Source organism: Coregonus lavaretus, assembly GCF_964263955.1.
Source record: "Coregonus lavaretus genome assembly, chromosome: 4".
In the NCBI taxonomy this organism is placed as follows: domain Eukaryota; kingdom Metazoa; phylum Chordata; class Actinopteri; order Salmoniformes; family Salmonidae; genus Coregonus; species Coregonus lavaretus.
Genome location: NC_139991.1, coordinates 11,922,290 through 11,934,012, shown reverse-complemented (window position 1 = coordinate 11,934,012; position 11,723 = coordinate 11,922,290).

The window sequence follows — 11,723 nt, the reverse complement described above, 5'->3', positions numbered from 1 at the left end:
ACCCTAACCCACTTTCCTACCTGGTTACCAAAAAATACAGGGGTGACACCCGCCCGGCTAACCTAGTGTGTAAAACAATGGGTTATCTACGTGGGAATGTAATAATAATAATAATAATAATTATTATATGCCATTTAGCAGACGCTTTTATCCAAAGCGACTTACAGTCATGTGCGCATACATTTTTACGTATGGGTGGTCCCGGGGATCGAACCCACTACCCTGGCATTTCAAGCGCCATGCTCTACCAATTGAGCTACAGAGGACCATGGAATGTACACCCATGGGCAGATCTACCTTTCCCTTCTCCAGGACCTAGGTAGGGTGGAGTACATCAGGAGGACCGGCTGGAACACAAACAAAGATAAATTAACACAACCAATACCCAAACAGCCAAACAACAAGTGTCCTCTACCCCCCTCTTCGAGCTCACACGGCAAACAGGTATACTCTCGTCAATCAGCTACAGCTGCCAGGACTCCGGACCAAAGCCACGCCCACCATCGTCAGCCGCAACTCAGCACACCTGTAATGCCCAGAACACACAAACACACTACAAAGGAAAACGGGGAGAAAGAAAAACACATTATATGTCTGCATAGCATTTTGTCTTCATTTTGGCAGATTAACTCATGCTTATTTCTGATGATTAACTAATCTTCTTGCTCCTTTTTTCTTCTTCTCTGGAACCAATCAGGCAACAACCCATACTGTACTGGAGGTAGGTACAGTGCCTTCAGAAAGTATTCATACCCCTTGGCTTATTCCATATTTTGTTGTGTTACAGCCTGACTTCAACATGGATTAAATTGATTTATTTTTCTCACCCATCTACACACAATACCCCATAAGACAAAGTGAAAACATGTTTTTAGAAGTTTTTGCACATTTATTGAAAATGAAATACAAGAGATCTAATTTACATAAGTATTCACACCCCTGAGTCAATACATGTTAAAATCACCTTTGGCAGCGATTACAGAGTCTTTCTGGAGAGCTTTGCACACCTGGATTGTACAATATTGGCCACTTATTATTTTCGAAATTCTTCAAGCTATGTCAAATTGGCTGTTGATCATTGCTAGACAACCATTTTCTTGCCATAGATTTTCAAGCAGATTTAAGTCAAAACTATAACTAGGCCTCTCAGGAACATTCACTGTTGTCTTGGTAAGCAACTCCAGTGTATTTTTGGCCTTGTGTTTTAGGTTAGTCCTGCTGAAAGATGAATTTGTCTCTCAGTGTCTGGAAACCAGACTGAACCAGGTTTTCCTCTAGGATTTTGCCTGTGCTTAGCTCCATTTTGTTTCTTTTTTATATTTTTATACCCATGACATGATGCAGCCACCACTATGCTTGAAAATATGGATGGTGGTACTCAGTAATGTGTTGTATTGGATTTGCCCCAGACATAACACTTTGTATTCAGGACAAAAAGTTAATTGCTTTGACAATTTTTTTGCAGTATTACCTTAGTGCTTTGTTGCAAACAGGATGCATGTTTTGGAACATTTTTATTCTGTACAGGCTTCATTCTTTTCACTCTGTCAATTAGGTTAGTATTGTGGAGTAACCACAGGGTTGTTGATCCATCCTCAGTTTTCTCCTATCACAGCCATTAAACTCTGTAACTGTTTTAAAGTCACCATTGGCCTCATGGTGAAATCCCTGAGCGGTTCCCTTCCTCTCCAGCCACTGAGTTAGGAAGGACACCTGTGTCCTTGTAGTGACTGGGTGTATTGATACACCATCCAAGTTTAATTAATAACTTCACCGTGATCAAAGGGATATTCAATGTCTGCTTTTTTTTTACCCCTCTACCAATAGGTTCAACTGAAGGACCTCACCTTACAGATAATTTATGAGGTAGTTATTCCAAAATCATGTTAAACACTATTATTGCACACAGAGTGAGTCCGTGCAATTTATGTGACTTGTTATTAAAATGTTTTACTCCTGAACTTATTTAGGCTTGCCATAACAAAGGGGTTGAATACTTATTGACTCAAGACATTTCAGCTTTTCATTTTTATTTATTTTTTATAAATATCTAAAAACATAATTCCACTTTGACATTATGGGGTATTTTTTGTAGGCCAGTGACACAAAATGTCAATTTAATCCATTTTAAACTCAGGCTGTAACACAACAAAATGTGGAAAAGGTTAAGGGGTGTTGTCACACCCTGATCTGTTTCACCTGTCTTTGTGCTTGTCTCCACCCCCCTCCAGGTGTCGCCCATCTTCCCCATGATCCCCTGTGCATTTATACCTGTGTTCTCTGTTTGTCTGTTGCCAGTTCATCTCGTCAAGCCTACCAGCGTGTTTTTCGTACTCCTGTTTTCTTGAGCCCTGTTTTCTAGTTTTCCCGGTTTTGATCTTTCTGCCTGCCCTGACCCTGAGCCTGCCTGCCGCTCTGTACCTTACAGACTCTGCCCTGGATTACTGACCTCTGCCTGCCCCGACCCTGAGCCTGCTTGCCTCTCTGTACCTTACGGACTCTGCCCTTGACTAACGACCTCTGCCTGCCCTTGACCTGTCCTTTGCCTGCCCCCTGTTTATATAATAAACGTCCGTTATGCGAACTGTCTGCATCTGGGTCTTTTCCTGAGGCGTGATAGATGTGAATACTTTCTGAAGGCACTGTATCTACAGTGCCTTCAGAAAGTATTCAGACCCCTTTACTTTTTCCACATTGTTACGTTACAGCCTTATTCTAAAATTGATTAAATAAAACATTTCTCAGCAATCTACACAAAATATCCCATAATGACAAAGCAAAACATATGTCTTAAAAATTAAAAACAGAAATACCTTATTTACATGAGTATACAGACCCTTTGCTATGAGACTCAAAATTGAGCTCAGGTGCATCCTGTTTCCATTGATCATCCTTGAGATGTTTATACAACTTGATTGAAGTCCACCTGTGGTAAATTCAATTGATTGGACATGATTTGGAAAGGCACACACCGTTGTGTAAGGTCCCACAGTTGACAGTGCATGTCAGAGCAAAAACCAAGCCATGAGGTCGAAGGAATTGTCTGTAGAGCTCCGAGACAGGATTGTTTCGAGGCACAGATCTGGGGAAGGGTACCAAAAAATGTCTGCAGCATTGAAGGTCCCCAAGAACACAGTGGCCTCCATCATTCTTAAATGGAAGAAGTTTGGAACCACCAAGACTCTTTCTAGAGCTGGCTGCCCGGCCAAACTGAGAAATCGGGGGCGAAGGGCCTTGGTCAGGGAGGTGACCAAGAACCCAATGGTCACTCTGACAAAGCTCTAGAGTTCCTCTGTGGAGATGGGAAAAACTTCCAGAAGGACAACCATCTCTGCAGCACTCCACCAATCAGGCCTTTATAGTAGAGTGGCCAGATGGAAGCCACTCCTCAGTAAAAGGTACATGATAGCCCGCTTGGAGTTAGCCAAAAGGCACCTAAAGGACTCAGACCATGAGAAACAAGATTCTCTCATCTGATGAAACCAAGATTGAACTCTTTGGCCTGAATGCCAAGTGTCACGTCTGGAGGAAACCTGGCACCATCCCTATGGTGAAGCATGGTGGTGGCAGCATCATGCTGTGGAGATGTTTTTCAGCGGCAGGGACTAGGAGACTAGTCAGGATCGAGGGAAAGATGAACGGAGCAAAGTACAGAGAGATCCTTGATGAAAACCTGCTCCAGAGCACTCAGGACCTCAGACTGGGGCGAAGGTTCACCTTCCAACAGGACAACAACCCTAAGCACACAGCCAAGACAATGCAGGAGTGTCTTCGGGACAAGTCTCTGAATGTCCTTGAGTGGCCCAGCCAGAGCCCGGACTTGAACCCGATCGAACATCTCTGGAGAGACCTGAAAATAGCTGTGCAGCAAAGCTCTCCATCCAACCTGACAGAGCTTGAGAGGATCTGCAGAGAAGAATGGGAGAAACTCCCCAAATACAGGTGTGCCAAGCTTGTAGCATCATACCCAAGAAGACTCTATGCTGTAATCGCTGCCAAAGGTGCTTCAACAAAGTACTGAGTAAAGGGTCTGAATACTTATGTACATATGATATTTCCGTTTTTTATTTGTAATACATTTGCAGTAAAACAATTTAATCAATTTTAGAATAAAGGCTGTAATGTAACAAAATGTGGAAAAAGTCAAGGGGTCTGAATACTTTCCGAAGGCACTGTATATAACGAGCATGAGTGTGGAGGGCTAAATGTTTTGAATATTAAGGCATGTACAGAAACTCTAAATCCAAACTGGTTTCCCAGCAGGGCTAATAAAAGAGGCCCATCATATGTTTAAGAGGGGCTCTTTGCCTTTTTGAACATTTTTGGAGGATTGACAGTGTAATCCTATTTAAAGTGTCTTGCTTTTTAAATAAAGCCATACAGAGTTGGCAGGAATTTAAATTTCATCCTCCAGAAAAGGTAGATCAAACATTACAGCAAAACTCCAATGTACTGATAGAGAAAAAAAACAGCTCTCTTGGAAAAAATGTACACGAAGGGTATAATATTTATGAAGGACATTGTAAACAAGGATGGTAAAATGATGTCACACAAGCAACTAACAACAGTGTATGGAGGTGTATGCTCAATACAAAATGATAACCAACTCATCGCGGCTCTGCCACAAAATTGGAGGAGGCAATTACTTAAAGAAGAAATGTAAGAATTAGTCGGTCTGCCACTCATTAAAAACCATAAATAGCTTAAAATGATTAGTATAAATAAATAAAAAATGCAGTTTCACTTAAAGTCAAAAGGTTTGACAGCTATGCCGCATAAAATTCAAGTCAGTTGGGAACAGGTCTTTGATGTCCCAATACCTTGGCAGTGGGTCTATGAACTGAAATATAAAACAACAATTGACACATCAATCCGTTCATTTCAATTTAAGCTATTATATAAAACACTTGCTACAAAAAGAATGCTCTATATATGGGGCATTGTACAGTCAGCCCTGTGCAGACTGCAACAAGGAAACCAAATCAATAGAACATATTTTCTGGTACTGTCCATCGGTGGCTTACTTTTGGAGTCAGGTCCAAGAATGGTATTGTTAGGGGATCTGAAAAACCACAATCAGTCAATGGGAAATATCATTATACTTTTGGGTAAAGTATTTATCTTCAGGGCAATATCGGTAGGAATGTTACAAATAGGGAGGTTCAAGACCCCCGTGAGATATTACAGTAAAATGGGGGGATGTTTTGCAAAAGGAAATAGCTAAATGGTATTATACTGGGAAAGATGGGTTAATCTGTGGACATCGGAGGGCTTGAATTAAAATAAGAATGAATGGTGAATTGGCCACTGTGGGTGAAAATCCAGCACTTGCAGAAAGAAGAAATTAGGAATATATGTATAATTAGCTAACTACATGTACTGTATACAGTATATGAGTGAAAATCACTGTAAGTAGCAGTAGAATACGCATTGTTAGCTTACTCAAATCAGGGGAGGGGTGGCAGGGATTGGGGGGGGGGGAGGGGGGATATTAAAGCTGATCTACCCCCCCCCCCCCCTCCCTTATAAAGGCTTTATATAGCGTGCAAAATGTTTTTTTTAATCTTCAAACTTATGTCATACTCAATAAAGGTTGTATAAAAAGGTGACAACAGGTCCGTATGTAGGGTGCATTGCTAAATGTGAAATAATCCAATACTGTATTACATACTCCATTTAACATCAAGGGATCCAAAACTTGTCAAATGTGTCACTTAAAAACACATTTGTAACCTCTGCCCATTATGTACGTCCACCAATGCTTTGATAAACCTGCTATGTTACATAGATATTTGCTATGTTAATGTGCTTCTGCTTGGACTATTTCCTTCTCAAACAATCTATCATAACAAGTGCCTTTGCACCTTTCACTTGCAAAATTATGCAAATGTAATTTACATCAAAACTGACAACCTTGCAGGATCTTCCTCTCCATCCGAACAAACTTGGCTGCTGTTGTGTTCACACACAGTGGCGGAAAGTATGTTATGTTATGAGTACACTACCAGTCAAAAGTTTCAAGGGTTTTTCTTTATTTTGACTATTTTCTACATTATAGAATAATAGTGAAGACATCAAAACTATGAAATAACACATATGGAATCATGTAGTAACCAGAAAAGTGTTAAAGAAATGAAAATATATTTTATATTTGAGATTCTTCAAATAGCCACCCTTTGCCTTGATGACAACTTTGTACACTCTTGGCATTCTTTCAACCAGCTTCATCAGGTAGTCACCTGGAATGCTTACTTACAAGCCCTTAACTAACAATGCAGTTCAAGAAGTAGAGTTAAGAAAATATTTACTAAGTAAACTAAAGTAAAAAATAAAATAAAAAGTAACACAATAAAATAACAATAACGAGGCTACCGGTTACCGGTACCAAGTCAATGTGTGGGGGTACAGGTTAGTCTAGGTAATTTGTACATGTAGGTAGGGGTAAAGTGGGTCAATGTAAATAGTCCGGGTGGCCATTTGATTAATTGTTCAGCAGTCTATTCGGCTTGGGGGTAGAAGCTGTTAAGGAGCCTTTTGGACCTAGACTTGGCGCTCCGGTACTGCTTGCCGTCTATGACTTGAGTGACTGGAGTCTTTGACAATTTTTTGGGCCTTCCTCTGACACCGCCTAGTATATAGGTCCTGGATGGCAGGAAGCTTGGCCCCAGTGATGTACTGGGCCGTACGCACTACCCTCTGTAGCGCCTTACGGTCGGATGCCGAGCAGTTGCCATACCAGGCGGTGATGCAACCGGTCAGGATGCTCTCGATGGTGCAGCTGTATAACTTTTTGAGGATCTGGGGACCCATGCCAAATCTTTTCAGTCTCCTGAGGGGGGAAAAGGTGATGTCGTGCCCTCTACACAACTGTCTTGGTGTGTTTGGACCATGATAGTTTGTTGGTGATGTGGACACCAAGGAACTTGAAACTCTCGACCCGCTCTACTACAGCCCCGTCAATGTGAATGGGGACATGTTCGGCCCTCCTTTTCCTGTAGTCCACGATCAGCTCCTTTGTCTTGCTCACGTTGAGGGAGAGGTTGTTGTCCTGGCACCACACTGCCAGGTCTCTGACCTCCTCCCTATAGGCTGTCTCATCGTTGTCGGTGATCAGGCCTACCACTGTTGTGTCGTCAGCAAACTGAATGATGGTGTTGGAGTCGTGCTTGGCCACGCAGTCGTGGGTGAACAGGGAGTACAGGAGGGGACTAAGCATGCACCCCTGAGGGGCCCCCGTGTTGAGGATTAACGTGGCAGATGTGTTGTTGCCTAACCTTACAACCTGGGGGAAGCCCGTCAGGAAGTCCAGGATACAGTTGCAGAGGGAGGTGATTAGACCCATGGTCCTTATCTTATGATGAGCTTTGTGGGCACTATGGTGTTGAACGCTGAGCTGTAATCAATGAACAGCATTCTCACATAGGTGTTCCATTTGTCCAGGTGGGAAAGGGCAGTGTGGAGTGCGATTGAGATTGAATCATCTGTGGATCTGTTGGGGCGGTATGCAAATTGGAATGGGTCTAGGGTTTCTGGGATGATGGTGTTGATGTGAGCCATGACCAGCCTTTCAAAGCACTTCATGGCTACCGACGTTAGTGCTATGAAGGCGGTAGTCATTTAGGCAGGTTACCTTCTCTTGCTTGGGCACAGGGACTATGGTGGTCTGCTTGAAACATGTAGGTATTACAGACTTGGTCAGGGAGAGGTTGAAAATGTCAGTGAAGACACTTGCCAGTTGGTCCGCGCATGCTCTTGAGTACATGTCCTGGTAATCCGTCTGGCCCCAAGGCCTTGTGAATGTTGACCTGTTTAAAAGTCTTGCTCACATCGGCTATGTCGAGCGTGATCACACAGTTGTCCGTAACAGCTGGTGCTCTCATGCATGCTTCAGTGTTGCTTGCCTCGAAGTGAGCATAAAAGGCATTTAGCTCGTCTGGTAGGCTCGCATCACTGGGCAGCTCACGGCTGGGTTTCCCTTTGTAGTCCGTAATAGTTTGCAAGCCCTGCCACATCCGACGAGCGTCAGAGCCGGTGTAGTAGGATTCAATCTTAGTCCTGTATTGACGCTTTGCCTGTTTGATGGTTGGTCTGAGGGCATAGCATGAGTTCTTATAAGCGTCCGGAATAGTGTCCCGCTTCTTGAAAGCGGAAGCTCTAAACTTTAGCTCGGTGTGGATGTTGCCTGTAATCCATGGCTTCTGGTTGGGATATGTACGTACGGTCACTGTGGGGATGACGTCGTCGATAAACTTATTGATGAAGCCGATGACTGAGGTGGTATACTCCTCAATGCCATTGGATGAATCCCGGAACATATTCCAGTCAGTGCTAGCAAAACAGTCCTGTAGCGTAGCATCCGCGTCATCTGACCACTTCCGTATTGAGCAAGTCACTGGTACATCCTGCTTTAGTTTTTGCTTGTAAGCAGGAATCAGGAGGATAGAATTATGGTCAGATTTGCCAAATGGAGGGCGAGGGAGAGTTTTGTATGCGTCTCTGTGTGTGGAGTAAAGGTGGTCTAGAGTTTTTATTCCTCTGGTTGCACATGACATGCTGGTAGAAATGCGCCTGCATTAAAGTCCCCGACCACTAGGAGCGCCGCTTCTGGATGAGCATTTTCTTGTTTGCTTATGGCCTTATACAGCTCATTGAGTGCGGTCTTAGTGCCAGCATTGGTTTGTGGTGGTAAATAGACGGCTACGAAAAATATAGATGAAAACTCTCTTGGTAGATAGTGTGGTCTACAGCTTATCATGAGGTACTCTATCTCAGGCAAGCAATACCTCGAGACTTCCTTAATATTAGACATCACGCACCAGCTGTTATTGACAAATAGACACACACCCCCACCCCTCATCTTACCAGACGTAGCTGTTCTGTCCTGCCGATGCACGGAAAACCCAGCCAATTGTATATTATTCTTGTTGTCGTTCAGCCACGACTCAGTGAAACATAAGATATTACAGTTTTTAATGTCCCGTTGGTAGGATAGTCTCGAATGGAGATCATCCAGTTTATTCTCCAGTGATTGCACGTTGGCCAATAGAACGGATGGTAGAGGCAGGTTACCCACTCGCCAACAAATTCTCACAAGGCACCCCAATCTCCGCCCCCTGTATTTCCGTCTTTTCTTCACGCGAATGACGGGGATTTGGGCCTGGTCTCTGAGAAGGAGTATATCCTTCATGTCGGACTCATTAAATAAAACATCTTTGTCCAGTTCGAGGTGAGTAATCGCTGTTCTGATTTCCGGAAGCTCTTTTCGGTCATAAGAGATGGTAGCAGCAATATTACAGTGAGGGGAAAAAAGTATTTGAGACACCTGTCCACAGAAGCAATCAATCAATCAGATTCCAAACTTTCCACCATGGCCAAGACCAAAGAGCTCTCCAAGGATGTCAGGGACAAGATTGTAGACTTACACAAGGCTGGAATGGGCTACAAGACCATCGCCAAGCAGCTTGGTGAGAAGGTGACAACAGTTGGTGCGATTATTCGCAAATGGAAGAAACACAAAAGAACTGTCAATCTCCCTCGGCCTGGGGCTCCATGCAAGATCTCACCTCGTGGAGTTGCAATGATCATGAGAACGGTGAGGAATCAGCCCAGAACTACACGGGAGGATCTTGTCAATGATCTCAAGGCAGCTGGGACCATAGTCACCAAGAAAACAATAGGGTAAGACACTACGCCAGGGTTCTTAAATTCCGGTCCTGGAGGGCCGAAACACCTCTGTTTTTCATCCTCTCCTTCTAATCAGGGGCTAATTTAGACCTGGGACACCAGGTGAGTGCAATTAACTACCAGGTACAAATAAAAAACAGAAGTGTTTCGGCCCTCCAGGACCGGAATTGAAGAACCCTGCACTACGCCGTGAAGGACTGAAATCCTGCAGCGCCCGCAAGGTCCCCCTGCTCAAGAAAGCACATATACAGGGCCGTCTGAAGTTTGCCAATGAACATCTGAATGATTCAGAGGAGAACTGGGTGAAAGTGTTGTGGTCAGATGAGACCAAAATGGAGCTCTTTGGCATCAACTCAACTCGCTGTGTTTGGAGGAGGAGGAATGCTGCCTATGACCCCAAGAACACCATCCCCACCGTCAAACATGGAGGTGGAAACATTATGCTTTGGGGGTGTTTTTCTGCTAAGGGGACAGGACAATTCACCGCATGAAAGGGACGATGGACGGGGCCATGTACAGTCAAATCTTGGGTGAGAACCTCCTTCCCTCAGCCAGGGCATTGAAAATGGGTCGTGGATGGGTATTCCAGCATGACAATGACCCAAAACACACGGCCAAAGCAACAAAGGAGTGGCTCAAGAAGAAGCACATTAAGGTCCTGGAGTGGCCTAACCAGTCTCCAGACCTTAATCCCATAGAAAATCTGTGGAGGGAGCTGAAGGTTTGAGTTGCCAAACGTCAGCCTCGAAACCTTAATGACTTGGAGAAGATCTGCAAAAGAGGAGTGGAACAAAATCCCTCCTGAGATGTGTGCAAACCTGGTGGCCAACTACAAGAAATGTCTGACCTCTGTGATTGCCAACAAGGGTTTTGCCACCAAGTACTAAGTAATGTTTTGCAGAGGGGTCAAATACTTATTTCCCTCATTAAAATGCAAATCCATTTATAACATTTTTGACATGCGTTTTTCTAGATTGTTTTGTTGTTATTCTGTCTCTCACTGTTCAAATAAACCTACCATTAAAATTATAGACTGATCATGTCTTTGTCAGTGGGCAAACGTACAAAATCAGCAGGGGATCAAATACTTTTTTCCTTCACTGTATGTACAAAATAAGTAACAAACAATGCGAAAAAACACACAACATAGCACAGTTGGTTAGGAGCCCGTAAAATGGCAGCCATCCCCTCCGGCGCCATTATAAAATTCATGCTGATGTCACTGTGGAACCAAACAACAAGCGTCATGAGCGGATCAGTATTTCTCTCAGGTTAGAAACAGAACACAGACCTGATTCCATTATGCTCAAAGCATGATGTGTAGCCCTTTGTCTCTTTCAAAGCTGGTATTGCCTATGGTGGCATCCTTAAGAAGTTTCCTTCTTCTCTGGCTGCTCAGTTTGGAGAGATGGCTGGTTCTACAAAGATTCTTAATGATATCATACATTATCCACTTCGATATCATACACTATCCATATATTTTTTACGTTGAACAGGCTGAATGGCACCCGCTGTAGGTCTGCATGCCTCTTGAGAGCTCACACTGGTCACCTCTGCGGCAGAGGCTCTGCCACAAGTCACAGAGAAGAGCAACACTGGGAGGAGGGAGCAGTGGACAAGTTGGAAGTGGACAAGTAACAAAGTACCTTACCCGCCACCCGGTTGGTGAAGATAGAGTCCTATTTAGCACAGCGATTCTTAAACCCTCGAGAGAGAAGTATCTACTCTACTGGGTGGATTGTTGTCACACTTTCACATTGCCCCTTGTTGGAGGCAGGAGTCAAGCAAAAAAGGGTGCATGGCCTAAGTTCCGACTCAACAAATAATAATAATATGCCATTTAGCAGACGCTTTTATCCAAAGCGACTTACAGTCATGCGTGCATACATTTTTGTGTATGGGTGGTCCCGGGGATCGAACCCACTACCTTGGCGTTACAAGCGCCGTGCTCTACCAGCTGAGCTACAGAGGACCACAATCAAATCACAGGACCCACACAAAGAAAAGTATTATGTTATGAAACAAATAACATTTGACCT